The following is a 22,365-nucleotide window of genomic DNA, read 5'->3' on the forward strand; positions in this document are numbered from 1 at the left end:
TCTTGCTTAGAATTAAGTCCCAATGACTTCAATGGGGCTCATCCAAAGTAAGAAAGATAGAGCCGTCAGGCACGGTTCTATAAGACTCGAGGATATAATGGAGGAACCCTAGGGAGGAGGTCTGACAGCCCAGTCCTGTTTACTCGGAAGTAAGGTCTGTACCAGTCATTGGAGCTTCCTCCCGCGTAAATGCGCAGAATTTGCAACCCCAGCTTTCTGCGCATGCCCAAAGTTCGAGTACATCGCTGTTTGACATACGTGAGTGTATATACGGATATGAATGTACATATATATTTCCTGTGCAGCTTCTCTGTCTCCAGGGTGCCTTCTAATTGAAGCGCAGCCTGGCATTGTGAAACGTTAAGTAAACTCCCCGCAAATTCCAGGCACGCCTTGATATGCAAACTTAAAGGATGTGTTTTTTGCATAACCTTCCCAAGTCTTTTGGAATACCCCCCCTTCGGTCTCTTCGCTTTCCCTATTTCTAAAGCACACTATCGTTAGATGGTCAAGAGTGTCTCCGTCCTCGTTTTAAAAGCTCTTCGTCCGCTTATCTGCGACTCACATTTTTATTTCTTAATTTGCGTTTAGTAAATATAACTCGGGTCAGTGGCCAGCTGCGCGCACTCCCTTTCTACCGAACAATATTTGCTTTGTAAAGTCGGTTCCCCTTTCCAGTCCTTTAAAGGGGGGGGGGAGTGGATCCACGACGAGAGCAATGTTGTTGTTTTTTTCATTCATAAAAATCTGCGTCGGTGTGGCAGGAGCCCTTGATTTATGAGACGGAGCAGTATCAGCTACAGCTTTTCCGGAGCCCCCCTTGTACCACCACCCTCCAGCTGAGACGGCTGCACAGAAAGACCGGCTTCTGCTGCGTGTGGCAATATTGCAGGAGCGAGATCGCCCACTTAAAACAAAATTGGCTCTAATTCCTGGAGGGAACTCCCCCCCCCCCTTTCCCCAACTGGGCTCCAATACAAGAGGAAACTGGAATTAGCATAAGCCAATGGGGGAATAGATCTGTTACCAGGCGGATCAGGCAGATCTGAACTAGGAACTTGTTTGATTTCTCTCTGACAAGACAAAAGGGATTGAGGCAAAAGTGCGAGAGCCGAAGAAAAACGTGAAAGCTGGATTTGCAAAGGGGGGAAGAGGAAACTTTTGATGGAAGCTTTTTTCTCACGTTCACAGTTGCACTTCCCCGCTTGCTCAACGATCAAAAGGAAAAACGGAGGGAGCCGAGATGCTCTTTATTTAATGGCGAATAATAATTGGGAAAGCGTTGGCAGCCTTGCAGACGCTGAAGCCAGGAAGGGGGCTTTCGTAGTGCACATGTCTGGTTTAAGAGATCCCGTAAAAGGGAAAGTGTAGGGCAACCGCAGTTTGGGGTGCGCGCGCGCGGGGGGATGGTAGGTGGTTATGTATGAGATATGAAACAGGTTCGCATTTGGACATTCGCCCTTTGCCCATTCCCTGCATGGATTTGGGATTACTCAAATCAGCGATTACCTTGCTGTCTTCCAGGGTAGGAGGGCCGATTGCCCTTTCAACTGGAATAGGGACCATCCGATATACCAGCTTCGCATATGCGCTCCGGCTTTCTGCCCCTTCAAATGTGCGCACTTTCCCCTCGATCCCCAGCGCCGGGAACCAGCCTTCTTTTGTTTGTAAGAATGCCATAAATTAAACAAACCACTTCCCACATGTGTAGGTGGAATCTCACCTTGAGCGAGATACCTGATCGGCAACTTTAAAGGAGTTCGTTGCCCCCTCCGCTCCACCCCCTCCTCTCCGCGCTTTCTCCGCTCGGTCAATGTTTTCCATTGTTAAATCTTTCCAAGGCTCTCATTAAAAAATGCAGCTCCTTTTAGGTCTCACGTTCCGTTTTCACATGGTGTTGGCTAAAGCGCACCCCTCTTTCATTTTTCACTCACGATTTTGATGGGGGGGGGGGAATAATCAAGAGCTCGAATATAAACGGCGCGTAAGTTTTAGGTTTGTTCTGACAGCTTTACCGAAGTTTTTAGAAAAAACACACCTCGTAGTTGCAACTCGGGAGGTGGCGGCGACATCTTTCGGTCTGTCAACCCCCCCCCCAAAAAAAATCCCTTTTTATTAAATATTGGTTGCAATCAGTGGGTCTCTTTTAGAATAAAACTTAGGAAGAAGAGTGGGGGTATCACTCCTGAGGGACTCGGAAGGAGAGGTGGAGTGGGGGCGCTGAGTCAAAGAGAGCCCCACATGGTGCGACTGTTAGGGGGCTGGCAGGCGATCTCGCCTCCTCCCTCCAACTTGCATTTGCTTCGGAGTTGGTTCCTGCTCCGCTCGTCTTCTCCGAGGAGGCGCGTATGAGGAAGAGGCGCCCTTAAGGGCACATGTGCTGCGCGCTGCTAGGCACGTTTACTCGGAAGTAAGCTTCCCCCCCTCACCGCCTCGTGTTAAGTGCGACTTGCTCCTAGGTAAGGGGGCAAAGGACTGCCGTCTGTGCAGATGACATTAATAACCAGTCGAGCGGCGGAAAATGTTGCAATTACGCACACTGGCTCTCTCTAACCACCCCCCTCCCCCGTGTGGATTCTGGCAAGCGTCTTCTGAGTCCCTAAAAAAACCCACCCCCTTATATGTGAAAAGGTCTTTGGATTCTAAACGAAACAAAACCGGCCACATATTTGGGAAGGGCCCGTGGTTAGATCTGTGTCTGTCGGCGCACAGCGCCGCATGGGTTGTTGTACCTTGGCCGGGCTGCGCGGGGGCGCATACTCTTCCTGAGGTTTACCTACCACACCGCGGCGCGCACGTTTGCCAGAGGCTTGCTGCGTCTTGCTTGCCTCTGCAATTGTTTGCAAGCACCGTGTATCTTGGCCAGCCGCGCTTCTCGCAAGGCATTGCCGACCCCAGCGACGTGCTTAATGCGTGAAATCCTCAACCCACCCAGGCACCCCCTTCCCGCCGCCGTCTAATAGTGCTTTTCTCCCGCTCTCGCTGTGAGAAATTCCGCCTGATCTTGCTTGGATTGGATATAGCAGCAACATCAGGAAGTTGAAATGTGTGTGTGTGTGTGTGTGTGTGTGTGTGTGTGTGTGTAGAAGAGGAATCTTGCAGGCACTTTCTCATGATGTAATGAACATTTTTCCTCTTGTGTCTCTCTTCCCCCCCTCCGCCTCGCTTTCCAAAAAATAAAAAAGGAGAAAAGTATATGCAACCTTCCAATCAGGGGGATGCAAGCAAGAAAGCAGAAGTTATCTGTTGCTGCGCTGGAGAGTTGCGGTTAAGACGAGTTTCCTCTCTCAGTTTTCTCGTCTGGCGAGCGAAGCTACATAATCTTGGGCTTTCTTTTGCGCATTCCTACTTAAAAAAGCAAAATAGCAAAGGGTCCCCCTTACGTAAGGGCCACTGCCTACATTGTACTTGAATAAAAGAGATGGATCAAAATGCAACCGGATAATGCATATGATGATTGCGGCGGAGTTGGGGGGGGGGCAGGGGAAATCTGGGCTCTTTCGATAATTTCCGAAACTGTGAGAGGGGGAGGGGAAGCTACCGGTTTCAAAGTGCTTTTGGAGATGTTTAATATACGATACGTCTGTAGTCTGCTCCCTTTGTGTGTGTTTTAAGAGCGGAGGGGGGGCGCTGAATAGCATCTGTATTTTTATAAGAAAAGACACTGCTCATTTTATGCTCCGGTTCTCCTTATTTTCCCACGCTAAACCGGGAGGGATCCTAAGCGCGTTAAAAGTTAACGCCGAGGTTCGTAGGTTAGGCAAGGTTTGTGGGCTTTGTATCGAACCCGAAGCTGGGGAAAATATTGGGCGATATCGCTTTAATTGAGGCTTCTGTGCTCTGATCATTAAATGGAAGCGCTGCGAATTCCTATCATTCCTGCCTGTGCCTAAGTTAACAAGCCCACATGGTTTCTCTTATCACCACCGCGCACCGTAATGTCTCTAAGACGAGGACCCGTCGGAACTGTGAAAGGGATTCACGTCAGCTCGCTGTTTTCACCGCAGGAGCTGCTGTTTTGAGAGCCTTGGAAAACTTTCCAACAATAGTTTTTTGTTTTTTAAGACTAAAGGGAAGGTCAGTTTTTTTTGTTGCTAATGCTGTAATAGAGCCCGGTGCTTTGCTTATGAGCAGTAAGCTTTATTATTTTTAAAATACAAGTTTTAGGATTTGGACTGGGAAGTAAACTGAACAACACAATTGTAGGGGCGTAGAAGAGGAGAATGTGATAATCTTCCCTGATACAGAAGGATTCACTAAGAGTCTTCCTGCCGCTCTCATTGGCAAAGGAGCCCTATGCACATAATGTGCTGTCTCTCCCTGACCAGTTTGTTAAGCGCTATGATACTTAATTGTGCTTGTGAATCAGAAAGGGAGTACAGTAAATGCCAAGCAGTATACAGTCATACTTTGGGTTACGGACCGCCAGAACCTGGAAGTACCGGAATGGGTTACTTCCGGGTTTCGGCGATCGTGCATGCGCAGAAGCGCTAAATCGCAACCCGCACAGACGTACCACTGCGGGTTGCGAATGTGCATCCCACACGCATCACTTTCGCAACCCCAGCGTCCACTGTACAAATCTCATAGGCATACAATTGCATACAATATAGTGGGTTGTGTTTTTGCCATACATGGATAGGGAGTCTGGTGCCCTTGAATCCAGATGTTGTTGGACTCCGATTCCCATCATTCCCTGACCCTGGGCCGTTATGGGAGTTGGCATCCAGCAACATGCTGAGGGCCGCAGGGTCCCTCACAGCTGTTCTAAAGTAACCCCAAAACCTGGGTTGGAGCAGCTTCAGTTCTCGGAGGCTGCCATTATGAACATTCTAGGGCATACTTAGCATCTACTGCTGGGGAATACCTAGTCATAGAACTGGACTCAGATAAAATATATTTGGTAATACTATTTGTTACTGTTCCAAAATTATATTTTCGCTAACATAGATATATTGTAAGCTACTTTGCCAAGCCCCCCCCCCTTTTTTTTGCATTGAAAAGAAGGCAAAAATATCTAAGTAACAAATACCGGTAGGTTTCCTTCCCCCGCCAGAAGAAGATGGCAATCCAGGGACAATTTAAGGTGCTGCAATGGGAGTAGTCATAGTTCAGCAAGAGAGCACATGCTTTGCATGCCAAAGGTCTCGGGTGGAATCCTGGGCCTCTCCAGTTAGAAAAGCAGGAGGTAAAGTATGTGAAAGACCTCTGCCAAAGATGCTGGAGAGCTGCTGCCAGTCAGAGTAGCAATACTTGGCCAGGTGGCGAAATAGTCTGACATTCCTGTGTTCCCATTTATAGTGCCCCTGAGCAGACCCTTGTACTTTTTGCTCAACTAAGTGAATTGCTGCCATTTTTTCCTTTACTGCTAGCATTCTCCCTTGGGGGCATGCCTACCTCCTTCCCTGGCACAGGTAGGCAGGAATCATAATGTTGTATCTTGGATTGAATTCAACCAGCTCACCTACACCCACGGCCCCAAAGTGACACTTCACATGGACATGCAGCTCAACATGGTTCTCTTCCCTCGTATTCCAATAAAATTACTGTCATTCACACACACATTTTTCTAGAGTTAGACCCTTGAGACAATCACAGTGCAATCCTAAGCATATTTCCTCAGAACTAAGTCCCGTTGAGTTCAGTAGGACTTACCGTATTTTTTGCTCTATAAGACTCACTTTTTCCCTCCTAAAAAGTAAGGGGAAATGTGTGTGCGTCTTATGGAGCGAATGCAGGCTGCGCAGCTATCCCAGAAGCCAGAACAGCAAGAGGGATTGCTGCTTTCACTGCGCAGCGATCCCTCTTGCTGTTCTGGCTTCTGAGATTCAGAGTTTTCCCCCCTTGTTTTCCTCCTCCAAAAACTAGTTGTGTCTTGTGGTCTGGTGCGTCTTATAGAGCGAAAAATACGGTACTTCCTACAAGGTTTGCATTTGATTGCAGCCTTAATGCATTCAGAATCCTATCCGGCACGGACCATGAAAACCCCATAGTTGTCCTCCTTTTTCTGTCCTCTAAATAAAAGAGAGAATATTTAGAAAGTCCCCTTACTTTAATTTCATTATTTTTTCAAGAAAAATATGAGCATGCACATAAACAACAAGAATACAATTAATTTCCCCCCTTCCTATCCCCACTCGCCAAACAGAAGACTAATGCATCAAATTTCCCCATAAATGTGTAGTTGACGGTTGCCAGTCATCAGGGTTTTCATTTGAATATTGTATAAAAGAGTGCCATAATCCAACAAGATTGTCCATATTGGATAGGTCATTGAGAGCGTCATCCGTGACTGGACCTTACGGTCAGCGGTACTTTTACTTTTTTACTCTATTAGTTTGTTTCTCAGATAAAGCAATTGTCCATATCTTCTGTTTCCATTGTGTGATGTGCAAGTGATCAAGTCCTTTCTGGTTCTTTGCTATAAGTAATTGTGCCACTACCAGAAGAAAAAATGGTGAGTTCTTTGCTGAATATCTTCGAAGAGTGTTCATAAACCTAGGCATGGATTGCATTGCACATCCTGGTTTGTGATTTTGCTTTGTTCTGTTTTGTAAATATCCCTTCCCAAAATGGTTGCACCCATTCACATGCCCACCACATATGAAAAGTCTTGTACCTTCTGCTGAAGAAAGTCCCTTTATTGATCCATGTCACACTAGGTAGGAAACCTGAACTCACCAGTAAAACACGCCAGTAGAGAGGAATAACAAGAACTCACTAAGTAACTGGCATTTAGAGGGAAAGACCAAAACCATCTTGATGACGCATTGTAAATACTTCAGATAGCTGAGAAGAGTTGATCAGTCAAGCACCAGGTTGTGACTCAGCTGTTCCAGGACTTGATAACATCAGTATTTCTGAAAGGTTGATGATTATTTCTTTTCCCTCCCCCAAAGTTTGCAGTGTCAAGATAAAATGTGTGGATGCATATATGCAAATGTGCAAGCCTGCTAACGTGTCCCTGGGAGATGCCAGCTTTACTTTACTATTACTTGCAATTTATATATAGCATCTAATGACTGTTCATCAGTGTGCCAGGTGAGTTGTGGAGTTCAAACCTTCACTCATTGCCTGGAACTGGGGGAGAGGAGGGCACACCCTCAGTGCTGTCGCAAGCACAAATAACCCCTGGATCTCTCAGCAAAACATGTTTAAAACATCTCGCATTGCTACCTTGGTGCAACCTCCATCACAGGGTGGTTGGGAACAGAAAGTGGGAAAGCTGCTTGTGTTTCATCCTGAGCAACTTGTAGGAAGCATGCTGCAGACATTTTTATTTTACTAATGTATTGCATTTATGGACTGCTTTTCACCATAATGCCTTAAATACAGCTAATTCACACACTTATTTAGTATAAACAAAATAAAAAAAATTCCTTCCAGTAGCAGCTTAGAGACCAACTAAGTTTTTAATGTATGACATATTAGTGTATTTGTGGTATTTGTGGAAGCCGCCCAGAGTGGCTGGGGAAACCCAGCCAGATGGGCGGGGTACAAATAATAAATTATTATTATTATTATTATTATTATTATTATTATTATTATTATAGCTTTTGTGTGCATGCACACTTCTTCAGATACACTGAAACAGAAGTCACCAGACCCTTATATATAGGGAGATGGTGGGGAGGGGTATTAGAAGGGTGGTGGGAATGGGTGATTGGCTGATAGGTGTGGTAAACCTGTTAACGACTGTTAACGACTGCAATTGGTTTTACAGGAAAAAGCAAGGGGTGAGATGGTTTATTTAGTATAAACATTAAAGGTAAAGGTACCCCTGCCCGAACGGGCCAGTCTTGCCAGACTCTAGGGTTGTGCGCTCATCTCACTCTATAGGCCGGGAGCCAGCGCTGTCCGCACCAGGTCACGTGGCCAGCGTGACAAGCTGCATCTGGTGAGCCAGCGCAGCACATGGAACGCCGTTTACCTTCCCGCTAGTATAAACATTAGAATGTAAAAAAAGCCTGCTGGATCAGGCCCACTAGTTCAGCATTCTGTCCCCACAGTAGCTACAGAGCGCAAGTACATTTTCCCCTCCTGCAGTTTCCAGCAACTGGTATTCAAAAGCATTACTGCCTCTGACCATATTTGAATTGTGTGATTCGATTGCTCCATTTGCGTGTGGGGCTAAATCAAACCATGACACAGTGCAAACATGCTGGCTCCTAGACATTGCATCCCCTTTGCTCCTCCCCTGGTCCTATTAGCTTAGCATAGCATGGCAGCTTAGCCCAGGTTTGGCATAGCATGTTGTCCAAACACAGGATCGTGGTTAAGCCCTCTTCTCCCCAGCCACAATTTGTAGCCAAGACTTGTTCTTGATTGTATCTGAGGAGCGTGCTTAATTATGATCCTGTTCAGACCAACGCTAAGCCAAATCCTGCATGATGAAATCCTGCTACACAGAACTAAAATGCCTGAGGAGGAGCCAAGTGGGTGCAAAGTCCTCATGGGGAGTCAATACATTTGCTTGGTCCCTGCATAAGTCATATTGTGATGGGCAAGGAACAGGCAAGTAGCTTGTGGGTATTTCTGAATCTATTACTCAAGGCTCAAGTGGCTGTAGTGGCATGAAGTATCTCCTATCAGCTTTGTCTATGCTTTGGTAACCTCTAGGTTACCACGCATTGCAGTGTTATACATGGGCTGCCTTTGCAGACTGCTCAGAAACTTCAGCTAGTGCAGAATTCAGAGGCCAGGTTGCTCACTGGGGCAAGATGGGTATGAGCACATAACACCAGTCCGGGCCTGACAGCATTGGTTACCAATCCTGCACACACACACACACACACACACACACACACACACACCCCTAATTTCTTACAATGTATTTAATGTAGGCTTGTTCTCTCAATCACTGGCAAGGATGAGGAAGGACTGTATTCTGCCTTTTTTTTTAAAAAAGGTAGCATTTTAAAGGCTTTTCAAATAATCCTAACAACTTTGTGTGAACAAAAGAGCAATAAGGGGTCATTAATCAGTGTTAGTGATGCGGGTGGCACTGTGGGTTAAACCACAGAGCCTAGGGCTTGCTGATCAGAAGGTCGGCGATTCGAAACCCCGCAACGGGGTGAGCTCCCGTTGCTCGGTCCCAGCTCCTGCCAACCTAGCAGTTCGAAAGCACGTCAAAGTGCAAGTAGATAAATAGGTACCACTCTGGTGGGAAGGTAAACCGCGTGTCCGTGCCCTGCTCTGGTTTGACAGAAGCGGCTTAGTCATGCTGGCCACATAACCTGGAAGCTGTATGCCGGCTTCCTCGGCCAGTAAAGCGCGATGAGCGCCACAACCCCAGAGTCGACCGCGACTAGATCTAATGGTCCCTTTACCTTTAATCAGTGTTAAGTGAATTTGTGAATGCTTCCCAAAGTGAGATGCATCTCAAAGCAGCTAAGGAATGGAGAGGTTGCTTTGGATAAATTCTATGCATAACAAATGTGCAACCAAATATTTGGTCTGAATTACAGAGTTGTCCTACCCCTGCTGTCCCCCAGTGAAATAAAATATGCAGCAGAATATGGGGCAAGTAAAAATTCCCCTTCTCCCTCACTGCATCAGTATATGCGATTGAAAATGAAAACTTTAAATATGTATATGGTTGAAATACTACTGAATGGCCTATTTCACAGACTCATAGCGATGGAAAGGAGATAATCTGACTATAGTTCAATGCAGAAAATCAGACACAATATAACTTAGAGGTGGCCATTCACGCTCTGCATAAAAACCTCTAGCAATGAGCTTCCACCAGTTTCTGAGGCAGTCTGCTTTTAACATTTAGTCAAAATCCTCTTGTTCATTGAACCCGTTCTTTTGGGTCCTAACCTCTGGAGCATCAGAAAGCAAATTTGCTCCACCATTTATGTGACACTGTGGTTTGTTATTGGAATATCCTTCTGAGGTTCACTAAACGGTACCTCAGACTGAGAACTCCATGGGTGATTGGGGATTTGAACCTAAAACTACCCAATATCCTCAAACTTGATACTCAGAACAGTTGACCTACTACAGTACACTGGCTCTCAAGTACTTAAAAGAGAATAGCTGGAATGTGGCAGCTGTTTAATTGATTTTCTTTTTTTAAAAAATAACAAAATCACTTTCGTGCTTGGTTTAGATCCTATTTTTGCTTGTGGGAACAGACGTTTTGCCACCAATATAAACCCAAGCAGAACTGGAGCCTCTCAAGAGGCACAACCTGTTACAGTATGATGTAGGGTCTTTTTCAAACTGAAATAAGGCTAGCCCAATTATTAATATAAATTAGCAAAGTACTGATCTGGGGGAAAAATCAGTGCCGACCAAGTCTTATGGGAAGCACTTTTCAACTTAAAAGCCAGTGTGAGTTCTATTGATTTCAATAGGATTTAGTTTCCCCCTAACATTCTCCAGATTGCCCCCAAGACCTTAACTGAGTTTGTTCCATAGTGCCTCCTTTATTGATTCACTCCCGCCTTCCCTATAATCTCATCTTTATGACGGGGTGGCATTTTTTTATCCCCCTATTCTTTGTGAAGAAGTGATGCAAAAGTATAACTTTCACCGGAAGATTATGAACATTTGCAAGTCTAATCGAAATGTCTTTCTTTTCTTTTCTCGCACCTCCGTAGTCTTGGCTGCATATTGGTTTTCAAATTTTCCCTCTTAATTTTCATCTGGCATTTAGCCAGCTGCAATTTACTCTGCTTTTTTATTGCTTTTACTAGACTTGGATTTCCTTTATTTTCTTTTTTTTAAAAAAGGCACTTGGGTGGCTTGGTTAACCTTTTGAATGTTGTCATTTAAATAGACTAGCCTGAGTGGAGATGAAGGAAGGCCAAAGAGGAACAATAGTCACTTTCTGTGAAGGGCTTTAGCATATGAATGCTTCAAAAGACAGACATGCAGTTATAGGAGAAGGGCACTTGGACATCACTGCAGAGTCATTAATTGCATTGTGATTCCAGAATGTAAATAACAACAAATGTAGGCCAGGATGTTAATAGTTAAAGTGACTCAGCACAAGGACGCTGGACTGGAGAGTACCTTGGGTTTTGTTATCTTCTGAAGAACACTTAAAACTCACTTTTCTTTGAATGAAGAAAGGGAACTTCTGGCTTCATCTGTGTTGATAAGGTCTTCTTAGGCTATGACAAGAGACACAAAGAAAAATTTGACCCAAATAGTTTAAAGAAAAATCAGCTTTTGAATTTGTTTGATTGACTGTATGCAAAACAAGACACGGCCAACTTTTAATTTGAGCGGCGTTTCCTAGAATGTGCCAGTTTCCTTTGAACGCATGCATGTGTTTCCTGTGCATTTGAACACTCTTTGACTAGCAGCACCAATTCTACTCAAGTTTAGCGGGACTTGTAAATGTAAATAAGATGGCAGCTTTCAAGATATACAGACCTGGTCAGCAATCACCATTTAACTTTGTCATAAGCAGACATTATACAGTGGGAAGGAACCCTAAAGGGTCATGTTGTCTAAGCCCCTGCTAATGGGAAGGAACCCTAAAGGGTCATGTTGTCTAAGCCCCTGCTAATGCAGGGAATTAACTACTACAACATCCCTGAACGGTGGCCAGCTTTGAAATCTCTAACTGCCTTTCTCAGTCCGCCTGATCTCCTGAGAAAATGGTCTGCAGCTAACTGTTTTTTTTGGGACTTTCTGGAAGGTGAGAATGATAGCTACCTATTTATTGTGGCTGAGCCATAGATTGAGGAGCTCCCCCTACATTATCAACAACTTTGTTTCTAGGTTCCCTTTCCCATAACTTTAGCACTATGCTTTTCTCTGCTTTGTTTAGAAGTCCTGTGCTGCAAATCTGTTAGGATCACCCCCAGAGAACAAGCCTCCGAAACCTTAGACCAGATCCAACCCAATGTGGCTCATGAGTTCAAAGGCCCACTCAGCCATGAAACTTACTGGGTGGCTATAGGCTATAGGCCAGTCACCATCTTTCATGGTGTACTTGTATGAATAAAATGGCAGAGGACAACCATGTATGTTGCCCTGAGTTGCTTGGAGGAAGGGCAGGATAAAAATGTAATATAATAATTATGTGTAAACAGCTGTAATAAAGTATCTGGAGTGGTGGGGAGGAGTTTAAAAGTTTGTTTCTATAAACTTAACAATCAATGCATAGCTAATTTCCAGATCTGTAAGTCTTGCACTGGGTTGAGAAAACATTTCCTCCCAAAATAAAATACGTTGGGAAGAAAGTGGCGCAGTCTCTCTTTTTCTGAACTGTAGCCTGTTTTCTCCTGGGTGCTTTTACACGCTGGTATTACTGTTGTCTATTGCATATTTTCAATTGCTGACCGTGCCTAATTTGAAGGCAGTTAAGAGACAGAGTTTGTTGTGATGTGGCTTGGACTCCATCATTGCTGCAGTCTGGGCCAGAGGTTTCTCATAACTCCTGTTTACCGGAATTGTTTTGGGTTAGTTTCAGGTTTTGTTGCTTGAGAGGATGCAGACAGGATCCTTGGACAAGTGTGTCTGATAACCTGCCAAGTTACAGCCCCTGCAGAGGTATTCACCTACTTTTATAGCATGGATCATCAACACTGTGTGTTTACAGGATCCACCCTATTCCCAGGACCTATGCTTTAACCATTTCTAATACTGTATTTTAAATTGTTGTAACATGTGGACTTTGTGGGGCTATTCTTGAGGATTCTAAACTTACTGTATTTCTTAATGCTACTGATTTGATTGTTATCAAGCGATGGATATCACTGATATGCTTTGGCACTTTGGTTTCCAGGCAAAATCCAAGATGCTAGTTTTTCTAGGGATAGCCTGAACCAGCCATGCATCTTCCCATTTGACACCCTTCACCAACTCCCTGCATGGTACGGTATTTCAATGAAGCATTGCTCTTAGCCTTTTCTGTTCCGCTCTTGCAATTGCGAAACTTGCTTCCTGGGTTTACTTACTAGTGCATGCTGCCTTTAGCTGTTAGAATGGAAAGTTAAACATGGTTTTGCAAAGTATTTCTTTCACTTCTCTTAGTCTGTCTATTAGCTGCTATATACCACCTTTCAAAGTGTGGTTGCTCCTTCAAAGTGGGGTACCAGATTTCGTAAGATACAGTAATGAGAAAACATAATCAGATTAGAAGCAATTACTAAAGTTACCAACGTTAGCAGCAATGACTTACGGCAACACCTTTTACCATTAGAAGCTATTCTGGTTAGTGTTTTTTTTGTATTGGTTGTACAGATGTTTGTTTTCTTATTTAAATATTTTATTATATTATTTTAATGATTGTTCCACTAACCTACTATGAGCTTCAGTTGTTATGGAAAAGCAAGACATACATTTTAAATAGATACGTTTCCTAACAAAAGAAGAAACAGTGGCCATATATATGGAAGAAACTTTGAATGTGCCAGTAGACAAATACTGTTCCCCTCCCTCCATTCCGGGTACAAACAAAATCCCATGTATGCCATAGGCATAGAACATCATATAGGTTCACAATCATCAGATCTGTGTCTCATTGCCTGGGTGGGAGACCTGCTGGGAACCATGGATGGTGACTTTGCACTAGCAGAAAGTGCTTCGACTCATGTAAGGCAAGGCACCCCATTTTTGCCGAGCTCTCCTACCTATTTTTGTGTACCCAATCCGTGTGTGCTGGTGAACCCTCTGGAAGGTGGCACAGAGTACTGCAGTTGGTGGTGGGCACCGGTGCTTTGGAAATTCAGTGCTTTGACTTGGACGAGAGGAAGTGCATTCTGCAGGTGCAAAGCCAACATTGTGTACATCAACCTGCGTATGCCGCCTTGAATTCTGTTGATGAAGGTGGGATATTAATGCAATAATTTGAAAGACCTTCCCAATAAAACAGGTAAAGATAAAATACAGTCCTTGTGAAGGTTAGAACCATTTACATCTAAACTGTCCCTAATACATTCCAGGTTGCTGTTTACTTTGAGGTTTTCAATAGAGTCCTCGAAGATGTGCCTTGTTCCCCAATCTGGGGAGTTTTACCTGTTCATTTGCCCATGGAAATATAGTTTGTGACAGCAGGGAATGCAAGGTATGATAATGGCCTCCTATTTAGCCCAAATGAATTTCTTTTGTTGGGTAATCTTCACTTGGGAAGGTGGGGCCTTTTTTTTTTTTTTTTTTTTTTTTGCTTGCTTGCTTAGCACTTACCAGTGAATTAAATGAACAAAAGATTAGGCATACAAAGGAAAGGAAAGGCAGGAATATTTATGTTAATTGTGTGTGGGGGGGTGAGAGTTCCAGTTTTCTATAGCATCTACATTACATCATATTTTGGTTAACAAGGTTTATATGGGAAACTCACATACGGACCATTTATATGTCACCTTTTATTTATTTGATCAACAAAACAGAGTACCAAATTATACATATTCTTCTTCTTCATAATTGAAAAAAATAGAGTTTCCTTGGTATTTGACCCTTGCTAAATTAGCAAAAATGTAAAGAATGAGCACAAAAACTTGCTGGAAATGTAAAGAAAAAGAAGGTACTTTTTTTCATATGTGGTGGATATGTAAATCATTCAATAGACTTTATTTGCGTAGCCGAGAGGCCATAGCATCAAAGGACAAACACCGACAAAAATACATTACAAATATAGTTACCATAAAATCTTATGACCTATTAAATCCCTAGATAGAAGCTGGATTATCATTCATCAATGACCCTCTGTCCCATGGGCGGCGGCCTTTTCTCAGTTAGATTGTTCCAGGTCGGTTAAGTAAATAGACCAGCCAAATTGAAAGATTATAAATATAAATATAACCTCGGAGGGATGGTCAGGACAGGGAGAAAGATAATAATAACCAGATACAGATAAATTAATAATCTCAGTACTTAAAACTTGGCAGAGGTAATAAAATAATAATAATAAAACATAATGATAATAATAATAATAAGATCCTAGGCGAGGAATCCGGGTGACGACACTGATGTCATTCAGATAGCAACTCTCAATCTCATTGCTCTCTCGATAAATTTGGCAACCTTCTCTGTTGTCGAGCTGTTCTGGTCGGCTAGGAGTGAGAACAGTTTGGCTTCACAAGAGCGGCCCGGGATGGCAGATAGGAGCGGCGTGATGGTCTCGTCCCTGAGATCTTTATAAAGGGAGCAAGACAAGAGAACATGTGACACAGTCTCTACGTAGCCAGCTCCACAGGGGCAGAGCCGGTTCTCGAATGAAATTTTTTGATATCTACCTTCAAGAACAGCTGAGGGTAACATATTTAATCTGGCCAGTGTAAAGGCCCGTCTGAGTTTTGGAATGGTTAAGGTAGACAAATAAGGTGCCCAAAAATCAAAGTGGGAAGGGGGCAGATAAGCGTACCAAGCACTAAACTTCTTCATATAGGCCAGATTATTCTGCTGCTCAATATCCTTCATGCACTGGTCAATAATGGTTTTTGCCTTGGGGAGACCCATTTTCAGGAGATGCTGTGCTTGGAGGCCACATGTAAGTAGTTTTTGATGCACTACTTTGGACCACCAACTTCTGTGAGCATCTCGTGCTACTAGAGGTAATAGTCCGGATGGGTTTAAATTTAAGCGGAGCCAATAGTTGAATGTTCTTAACCAGGTTCGGGTTTCGATGGAGAGGAGGCCAGTCTCCAGCCGTAGGGCCGCATTTGGTGCGCATGGTGGAACGGCTAGAATCTGTCTTAAGAATTTAGACTGGACCGTTTCAAGTGTGCGGCAATGATTTCCCGTCCAGATTTGGGCCCCGTAGAGTAATTGCGCCAAGGGTTTTGCTTGAAAGACCTCCAGAGCTGCTGGGATATGTCTGCCCCCCTTCGTAAAGTAAAAGCGAGACAGTATTTTGGCGCTTTGAGATGCTTTTTCCCTAGCATATTTATGATGGGCCTCCCAGGCCCCTGTTGACTGGAAGACTACTCCGAGGTATTTGAAAATTTTGACCTGTTCTATTGGCTGGTTGTCCATCTCCCATCTGTGATGTCTGTGTCTCCTAGCGAAGACCATGACTTTGGTTTTTTGGTGATTAACCACCAGTTGATCTCTCCTGCAGTAGGCTGAGAATTCTCTTAGTAGCCTTTTGAGGCCTACTTTAGTTCGTGATAAGAGAACCGCGTCGTCCGCATAGAGGAGCGCTGAAATTGATTTTTCGGCCAGTTTGGGGGCATGAAACTCCGGGGATGTTAGGTATTTGACCATGTCATTTATATATAAGTTGAATAAAGCCGGGGCTAAAATACAGCCCTGCTTTACTCCTTTGGTGGCTGGTACAGGACCAATTAGTTGCCCATTTACTGAGGTTCTTACATATAACTTGGAGTCTTTATATAGGCTTTTTATCAAGAATAGTAATCTTTTGTCAATGTTGGTAGCATTGAGTTTAGCCCAAAGTTTGACTCGTGATATCGAGTCAAAGGCCGCCTTCAGGTCAATAAATGCTGCGTATAGAATCCCACGTGTTTTATTGACGTATTTGTCAATGAGGTGTGCTAATACGAAGCAATGGTCTATTGTTGTTCTGCCCTGTCTGAAGCCGGCTTGCTCCTCTGCCAGAACTGCCTTAGTTTCCATCCAGTCAATTAGTTTGATGTGGAGGTGTTTGGCATACAATTTGCTGGGGATAGTAAGGAGGCTAATGGGTCTATAGCTCGCTGGATCTGCCATAGGACCCTTTTTATAGATTGGGATGATTACTGCCTCTGACCAGCAACCAGGGATTATGCCTGTTGAATCGATGTATGTAAACTGATATTGTTCTTCATGAGCTCTGCTGGAATGTGGTCTATGCCCGGGGCTTTGTTGTTTTTCAGTTGGGCAATTAGTTTCCCCACCTCCTCTATGGAGAAAGGAGGCCAATATGGTAAGTTCTCGGGGTAGGCACTTGGATCATTGTGCTGAGCTTTGTCGTCATAGAAGAGGGTTTGAAAATATTTCATCCACTCCTGAGGTTTTACAGTACATGTGGGACCAATCCGCTCCTGGCCCAGGAGGCCCATAATGGTACGCCAGAAGGAGGTTGAGTCTTTCTCATTCGAGGCCTTCACTAAATTACACCAGGCCAATCTCTCAGCTTTTTGTTTTTTTTACCTTTAATAGCTGTTTATAGTTTCGTCTTAAATAGATGTAAGCCATAAATAGCGATGGTGCTCCGATGTTTCCGATAGGTTGATCTCAGACGTTTCCTTGCTTGCCTACACTCCGAATCAAACCATCGCTCTTGATCCTGTGCCCGCTTTGCAACAGAATTAAGTATCTCAGTTGTTAGGAAGGTCTTTAGTCTTGCTAATAACTCGTTGAACGAGTCCATGGCCTTTCCCCCGGTATTAGCCGATACAATGGCTGAGTAGGTGGTCTTCACGTCTTCCGAATGGAGGAGATGAGTTAGCTCAGTATTGAGCATGGGGGTCCATTTAATTCTTCTGGGGGCCAGTGATCCCAGATTAACGATGGGGGTGTAGTAAAGGTTAGCCGTGGGTTTGTTAAACGATGGGCCATTGAGCGCTAAAATTAGTGGGAGGTGGTCGCTTTCAGTATTATGTCCCACTTGAAACTTCGACACAGAGTTATAGGCGAATCTTGATATCAGAATATAGGCTATCACACTTCCTCCCATCTTTGAAAAATGGGTATACTCCCCTGGGCGATCTTCTTCCTTACTACCGTTTAATATCATCAGCTCCCTTCTTTTTGCGACCTGGGCTAGACATAGCCCCGAGAAGTTGCATTTATTATCCTTAGATAGTCGTGAAACGCCTGCTTCGGTTGGACTTTCAGGGTGCTGAATCTGATTATAATGGCTGTAAAGATTGTTATCATCAATTCCCATACGGGCGTTGAAATCCCCCCCGATTATAATCGGTGTAGAAGAGTGGGAAGATTCTATGGACTCTAGGTATGCTTCTAACTCTGCTCAGTTAGCTTTCACTATAGATTTTTTTTGGCAGGGGGGCAGATAGACATTGACCACTACCAGTGCATCTCTCTTAAATTTGAGTAGGACTGCCGTGGCTAGTGAATTGCAGTTTGGGAGGGCTTTTAAGGAATGTTCAAGCTCTGTGGAGATAAGGCTAGCTAAACCTCCACTAGGCCTACCTCCCCTCACAGATGGAGTAGCGAATAGGGAGTGACAAGAATACCCATTGAACAGAATGGGGTCGCTGTGCCAGGTCTCCTGCAGGAGGATGATATTGAAACGCTTAAGAAACATTGCAAGTTGTGGATTGTTTTTCTTAGCGCTCCATCCTGCAATGTTCCAGGACAACAGCTTTAATTCTCTGTCCCTCCATGGTGTAGATTTGTTGGGTCCACAGTGTCCAGTGACCCCTTTACATCTAAAAAAACACTCCCATTAAGTTTGTCAATAGGCATCTGCTGCATAAGGAATGATTATCCATAGCTCTTGGGGACTTAAGGGGGTGGTTTGGACTTGGGGGAGTAGCTATTTCATTTGGGGAGAGTTTTAGATAGTTGAACCAGGTACTCGGAGATGTGGCAGTCTGTTTCAGTTTTGCCTTACCATACACCAGCGGGGGCTGCGACTGGTCTTCCGAATCTACACATTTAAAGGCGCCTCCCACCGTCCTCTTGTCCACTAGGCACTTGGGGGATATAGGCCGTGTGTGTGAGCCTTCCGTAGTTTCAACATGGGCCTCCTTTTTGGTCAGTCTGCTTCTCAGGGCGTCCAGTCTAACCAAGATTTCCTTTTGGGCTGGCATCTGAGGTGACCAGAACCGATTTATTAGGGCATGTTCTTCTATGGAGAAAGAGTCCTCTCTGTCGTTCAAATGAGGTTGAGTCTCAATAGGGGCTATGTTTTCCTGCTGGTGCACAAGGCTCTGGTTTCGCTGGTTTTGTTGCATGTGCACTCTATCGTTTTGTTCCTCTGTTCCTGGTCTCCCTTCCCCCTTGGCCGCCGGTAGGGAGGTTAGCGGGGCTCTGTTTTCAAAGATTCTTAATAAATCTATTCCTTTCTTTAAAAATAGATTTCTTGTTGTAAAGATGAAGTTGACCAGATTATGATCTGTGAAAGTGATCAAGGCACGGACTGAAGGTCCTTCTTGGTATAGGTAGTCTATACTGTCTATGTCGGTTGCTTTAACTGCCCCAGGTAGAATGTTGTTTATAATAGTCAGCAGGTGCCTCAGGTGGTCTGTCCCTGTACGAGGACCCAGTGGTTTTGGGTAGTTCGTGAATGCCATCTTTTCCGGGCTTAGGACCAGGATCCATTCTTTCTTTCTACTGGGGGCTTGGAATTCCCGCGGGTTCCCGTCTATATTGGAGATCCCTGACTTACTTCTGTTTGCAGTTGCTACAGGGGTCCTAGGTGAGTTCAAGACAGGAGCATCCAGCTGTAGTTTGGTTGCTTTTGTCAGGCTGGGCGAACACAGGGGGAGAACAGCCATGGGGGGGGGCTTATTTCTTTGAATGTACTTGGGGAATTATTTTCACATATGGGGAGGGGTTTGGTCTTTGGCGAGTCTCCCTTGTTGATCTCTTTGGTGCCTTGAGCTTTGATTTTTTTAAAAAAAAAATTTTGGATATAGGAGGTGATGCTAATAAGTTGAAGAGTTTCTGCCACTGTTTTTTACTGATGTGTTGGGTTTTTCTAGACGGCTTAAATTTTTTGATGTTTTTAGTTTTCTTCGTCTTGGGTTCCGGTTTTCTTTTGCGTGAGTTCTTTCTGGGTGGTATGTGGATTCTAGCATCTGAGTCCAGGGACTGATCTGTAGCTCTTTTTGCTTGTTTGAAATTCTCCACAAGCGTCAGGAGTAGGCCATTTGTTACTGCTAGGAAGTTTTTTATATTGTAGAGGTCTGTGCGTATCTGATCTATTTGATCGTGTAACTGGTCACCCTTCTCTTCTATACCGTTGGCATTCGCTGTGGGGTGAGGGTCTTGCTGGTTTTCCTTGAGATTCTGAGGGTCTTGCTGGTTTTCCCTGAGATTCTGAGGGTCTTGCTGGTTTGCCCTGAGGTTCTGAGTTGATTTTTGGTGCTCGAGGTCATTGGGGTTGGGGGAATTGGTCATCAAGGCATTCTCAGATAGATCCAGTTCCTGCACCCAGCTCATGGAATAATTTGGTCTTTCATGCTCAGTTTGTAAGTCTTTGCGTTGTATTGACCAATCCAGCACAGTAGGGGCGATTTCTTTTGAAGTGCTCTCGTGCTGTGGATTCTCAATCTCTTCTTTATGGGGGAAGTAATTGGTGATATTACTTTGTTTCCTTTGGGGCTCCCACTCCCCCTGGGGTGATATTGGTGCAATTCTCAGGTCCATATAGTTCTTTCTTGTAAGGACCATGTTGAGTGTGGAAAAAGGTAATTGGGAGCAGTTTGCTGGAATCTCTTAGTCCTGGGTTTTTTGGGCTTCACTTGGCTCAATCACAAGACGGATTATGATTATCTTCCAGTTTCCCACCTTCAAAGGTGGGGAGGGTTGTTTTACAAGCAAGGTTTCATGCTTGTCCCTTATCTCGGTGGGCCTCTAGGGTTTCTGCTCCCCTTTCCGTCTTTAGTTCTCAGCTTTAGGGCTTTTAACGCTTCTGTCCTGTGGTGCCTTCCCCCTTATATTTGCGAGCAGAAATACCGAGGCTGTCTCCAGTACCCTTGTCACCCTCAAAAAAGTTATAAATGACTAATAAATCAGAATGGTCTACTGCAGCAGAGTAATAGGGCTTGTGCCAGGGGATAAAATGAAGCAGAACTTGCCTTCAGTTCCAGCCGCTCCTTGTTTCTCGGCGTTCTGCAGCAGTATCAATCTATCTTCTTTAGCGTTCCTTGTTACGCTAAATCGAGTTGAGCCATAAAACAGTAGATAATAAAACAGTAAAACAATAAACCATTAGGCTAAAAGCAAAGGAAACAAAATGACAACTAAAAATAAAAACATAGGGTCAGAAGATGGCTAAAACCTAATTAAAAGCTTAATTGAAGGCGGGAGGTTCTGGCTAGGCTGCTACCTCCATCGGTGGATATGTAAAGTAATTTAAAACATTTTGGGGGGTGATATATAATGAAATGAAAAAAATGTTTAAAATAACTTTTGCTAAAAAAACCAGAAGCTTTCTTATTAGGAATTATAGGTGCTGAGATTCCAAAGGACCAGAAAAGATTGTTCATGTATGTGACAGCAGCTACATGGATACTACTAGCCCAGAGATGGAAGGAAGAAACAGCCCCGACCAGAGAAGAATGGCAAACCAAGATGATGGACTATGCTGAAATGGCAAAATTAACTGGGAAGCTCAGAAATCAAGAAGACATGAACTTTAAAAGAAAATGGGAAAAGTTTGTGATTTACTTACAAGACCACTGCAAGCAAGTTAAAACATTGGCAGGATTTTAACCACACTTGTAAAGTAACAGAAAGTATGGATAATTTAGAAGGATAAGAATTTGGATAAATATTGATATGCAGTTGTAAATATTATCATCAGGACCCATGGAAGGGATGGGGGGAAGTCAGGAGATTCAGAATAATCTTGATATTTGGATTTTGAATTGTTGTTTGTAATGTGCTTATACTATTTAAAATCATATATCTTCCTTCCTTCCTTCCTTCCTTCCTTCCTGGTCCTACTTTTGCCTTTCTGGGCAATCAAGCAGTGGCAAGAGTGAGAAGCTGGAACAGCATCCTTCACCTTCCTCCTGATGTTCTTTCTGGGAACACTGGACCCAGAGGGAGTGTGTCAGTGAATGGGCAATGGTGACTATGGTGAAGAGGTGGGCCAACTCAGAGAGGTCTGATACAAAGTATGGTTTGAGCAATGTGAGCCACCATAGATCAGGGGGACCTTCCCTTCTGTGTTGTTGAATTTTAAGATAATTGTCTCACATTAAGACAACACTGCTTTACTTAATAATTTAATTTGATTCATGGACGTAAATTACCAAGTAAAGCCTAACCTAACAGCAGTATTGATTGCCATATTGACAATAGGATTTCACATTTAAGATACCTTCCTGTGGATGTGAAACCCCAATAGTAATGGTCATTTTAAAAAGTACACAGAGCAACACGTTATGCCATCTCTTTCTTTAGGGTGAGAGATCTTGTTGCAAATCCAAAGCAAATCCAAGATGACAGAATTTTACTTCAAAACCTGAATTATTATTATTGGGCCATTATTACAAATACTCTTGTGAAGAAAGTATATTTTAAGAGGAAATCTTACCAGATATTTTCCACCCCCTCCAGATATTTTTAAAATCAAGTGTATCTGCTTTCCCTGAGATTTGATATAGGTCAGCCTGTTCTTGGACTAACCTGTGAGGGTTTTAAATAGTTTCAAGTAGATGCTGACCCTGTCTTTAAATCAGTGCTTTTTTTTTCCTTCTAAAAAAGTGTTTAGGGGTACTCTCATTTTCCTACTCATATTGAAATACTGCCCCTCAA

The 22,365-nt window shown here is 43.8% G+C and overlaps 1 long non-coding RNA gene across 4 annotated transcripts; it reads left to right on the top strand.

Annotated features, from left to right (window-relative positions):
• Nucleotides 1-163: 163 nt before the first annotated feature.
• LOC307216588 lies at nucleotides 164-21,878 on the top strand. 4 transcript variants are annotated; one of them, XR_013839183.1, is made up of 4 exons: nucleotides 6,306-6,867; nucleotides 12,431-12,516; nucleotides 12,752-12,839; nucleotides 21,044-21,878. It is a non-coding gene; the product is annotated as an uncharacterized lncRNA (long non-coding RNA). The 4 variants fall into 4 exon arrangements; XR_013839181.1 differs by lacking the exons at nucleotides 6,306-6,867; nucleotides 21,044-21,878 and adding an exon at nucleotides 164-258 and having other exon boundaries at nucleotides 12,752-13,560; XR_013839182.1 differs by lacking the exons at nucleotides 6,306-6,867; nucleotides 21,044-21,878 and adding an exon at nucleotides 1,839-1,984 and having other exon boundaries at nucleotides 12,752-13,560.
• Nucleotides 21,879-22,365: the final 487 nt, after the last annotated feature.

This window comes from Podarcis cretensis (genome assembly GCF_951804945.1).
Source record: "Podarcis cretensis genome assembly, chromosome: 1".
NCBI classification, from domain to species: domain Eukaryota; kingdom Metazoa; phylum Chordata; class Lepidosauria; order Squamata; family Lacertidae; genus Podarcis; species Podarcis cretensis.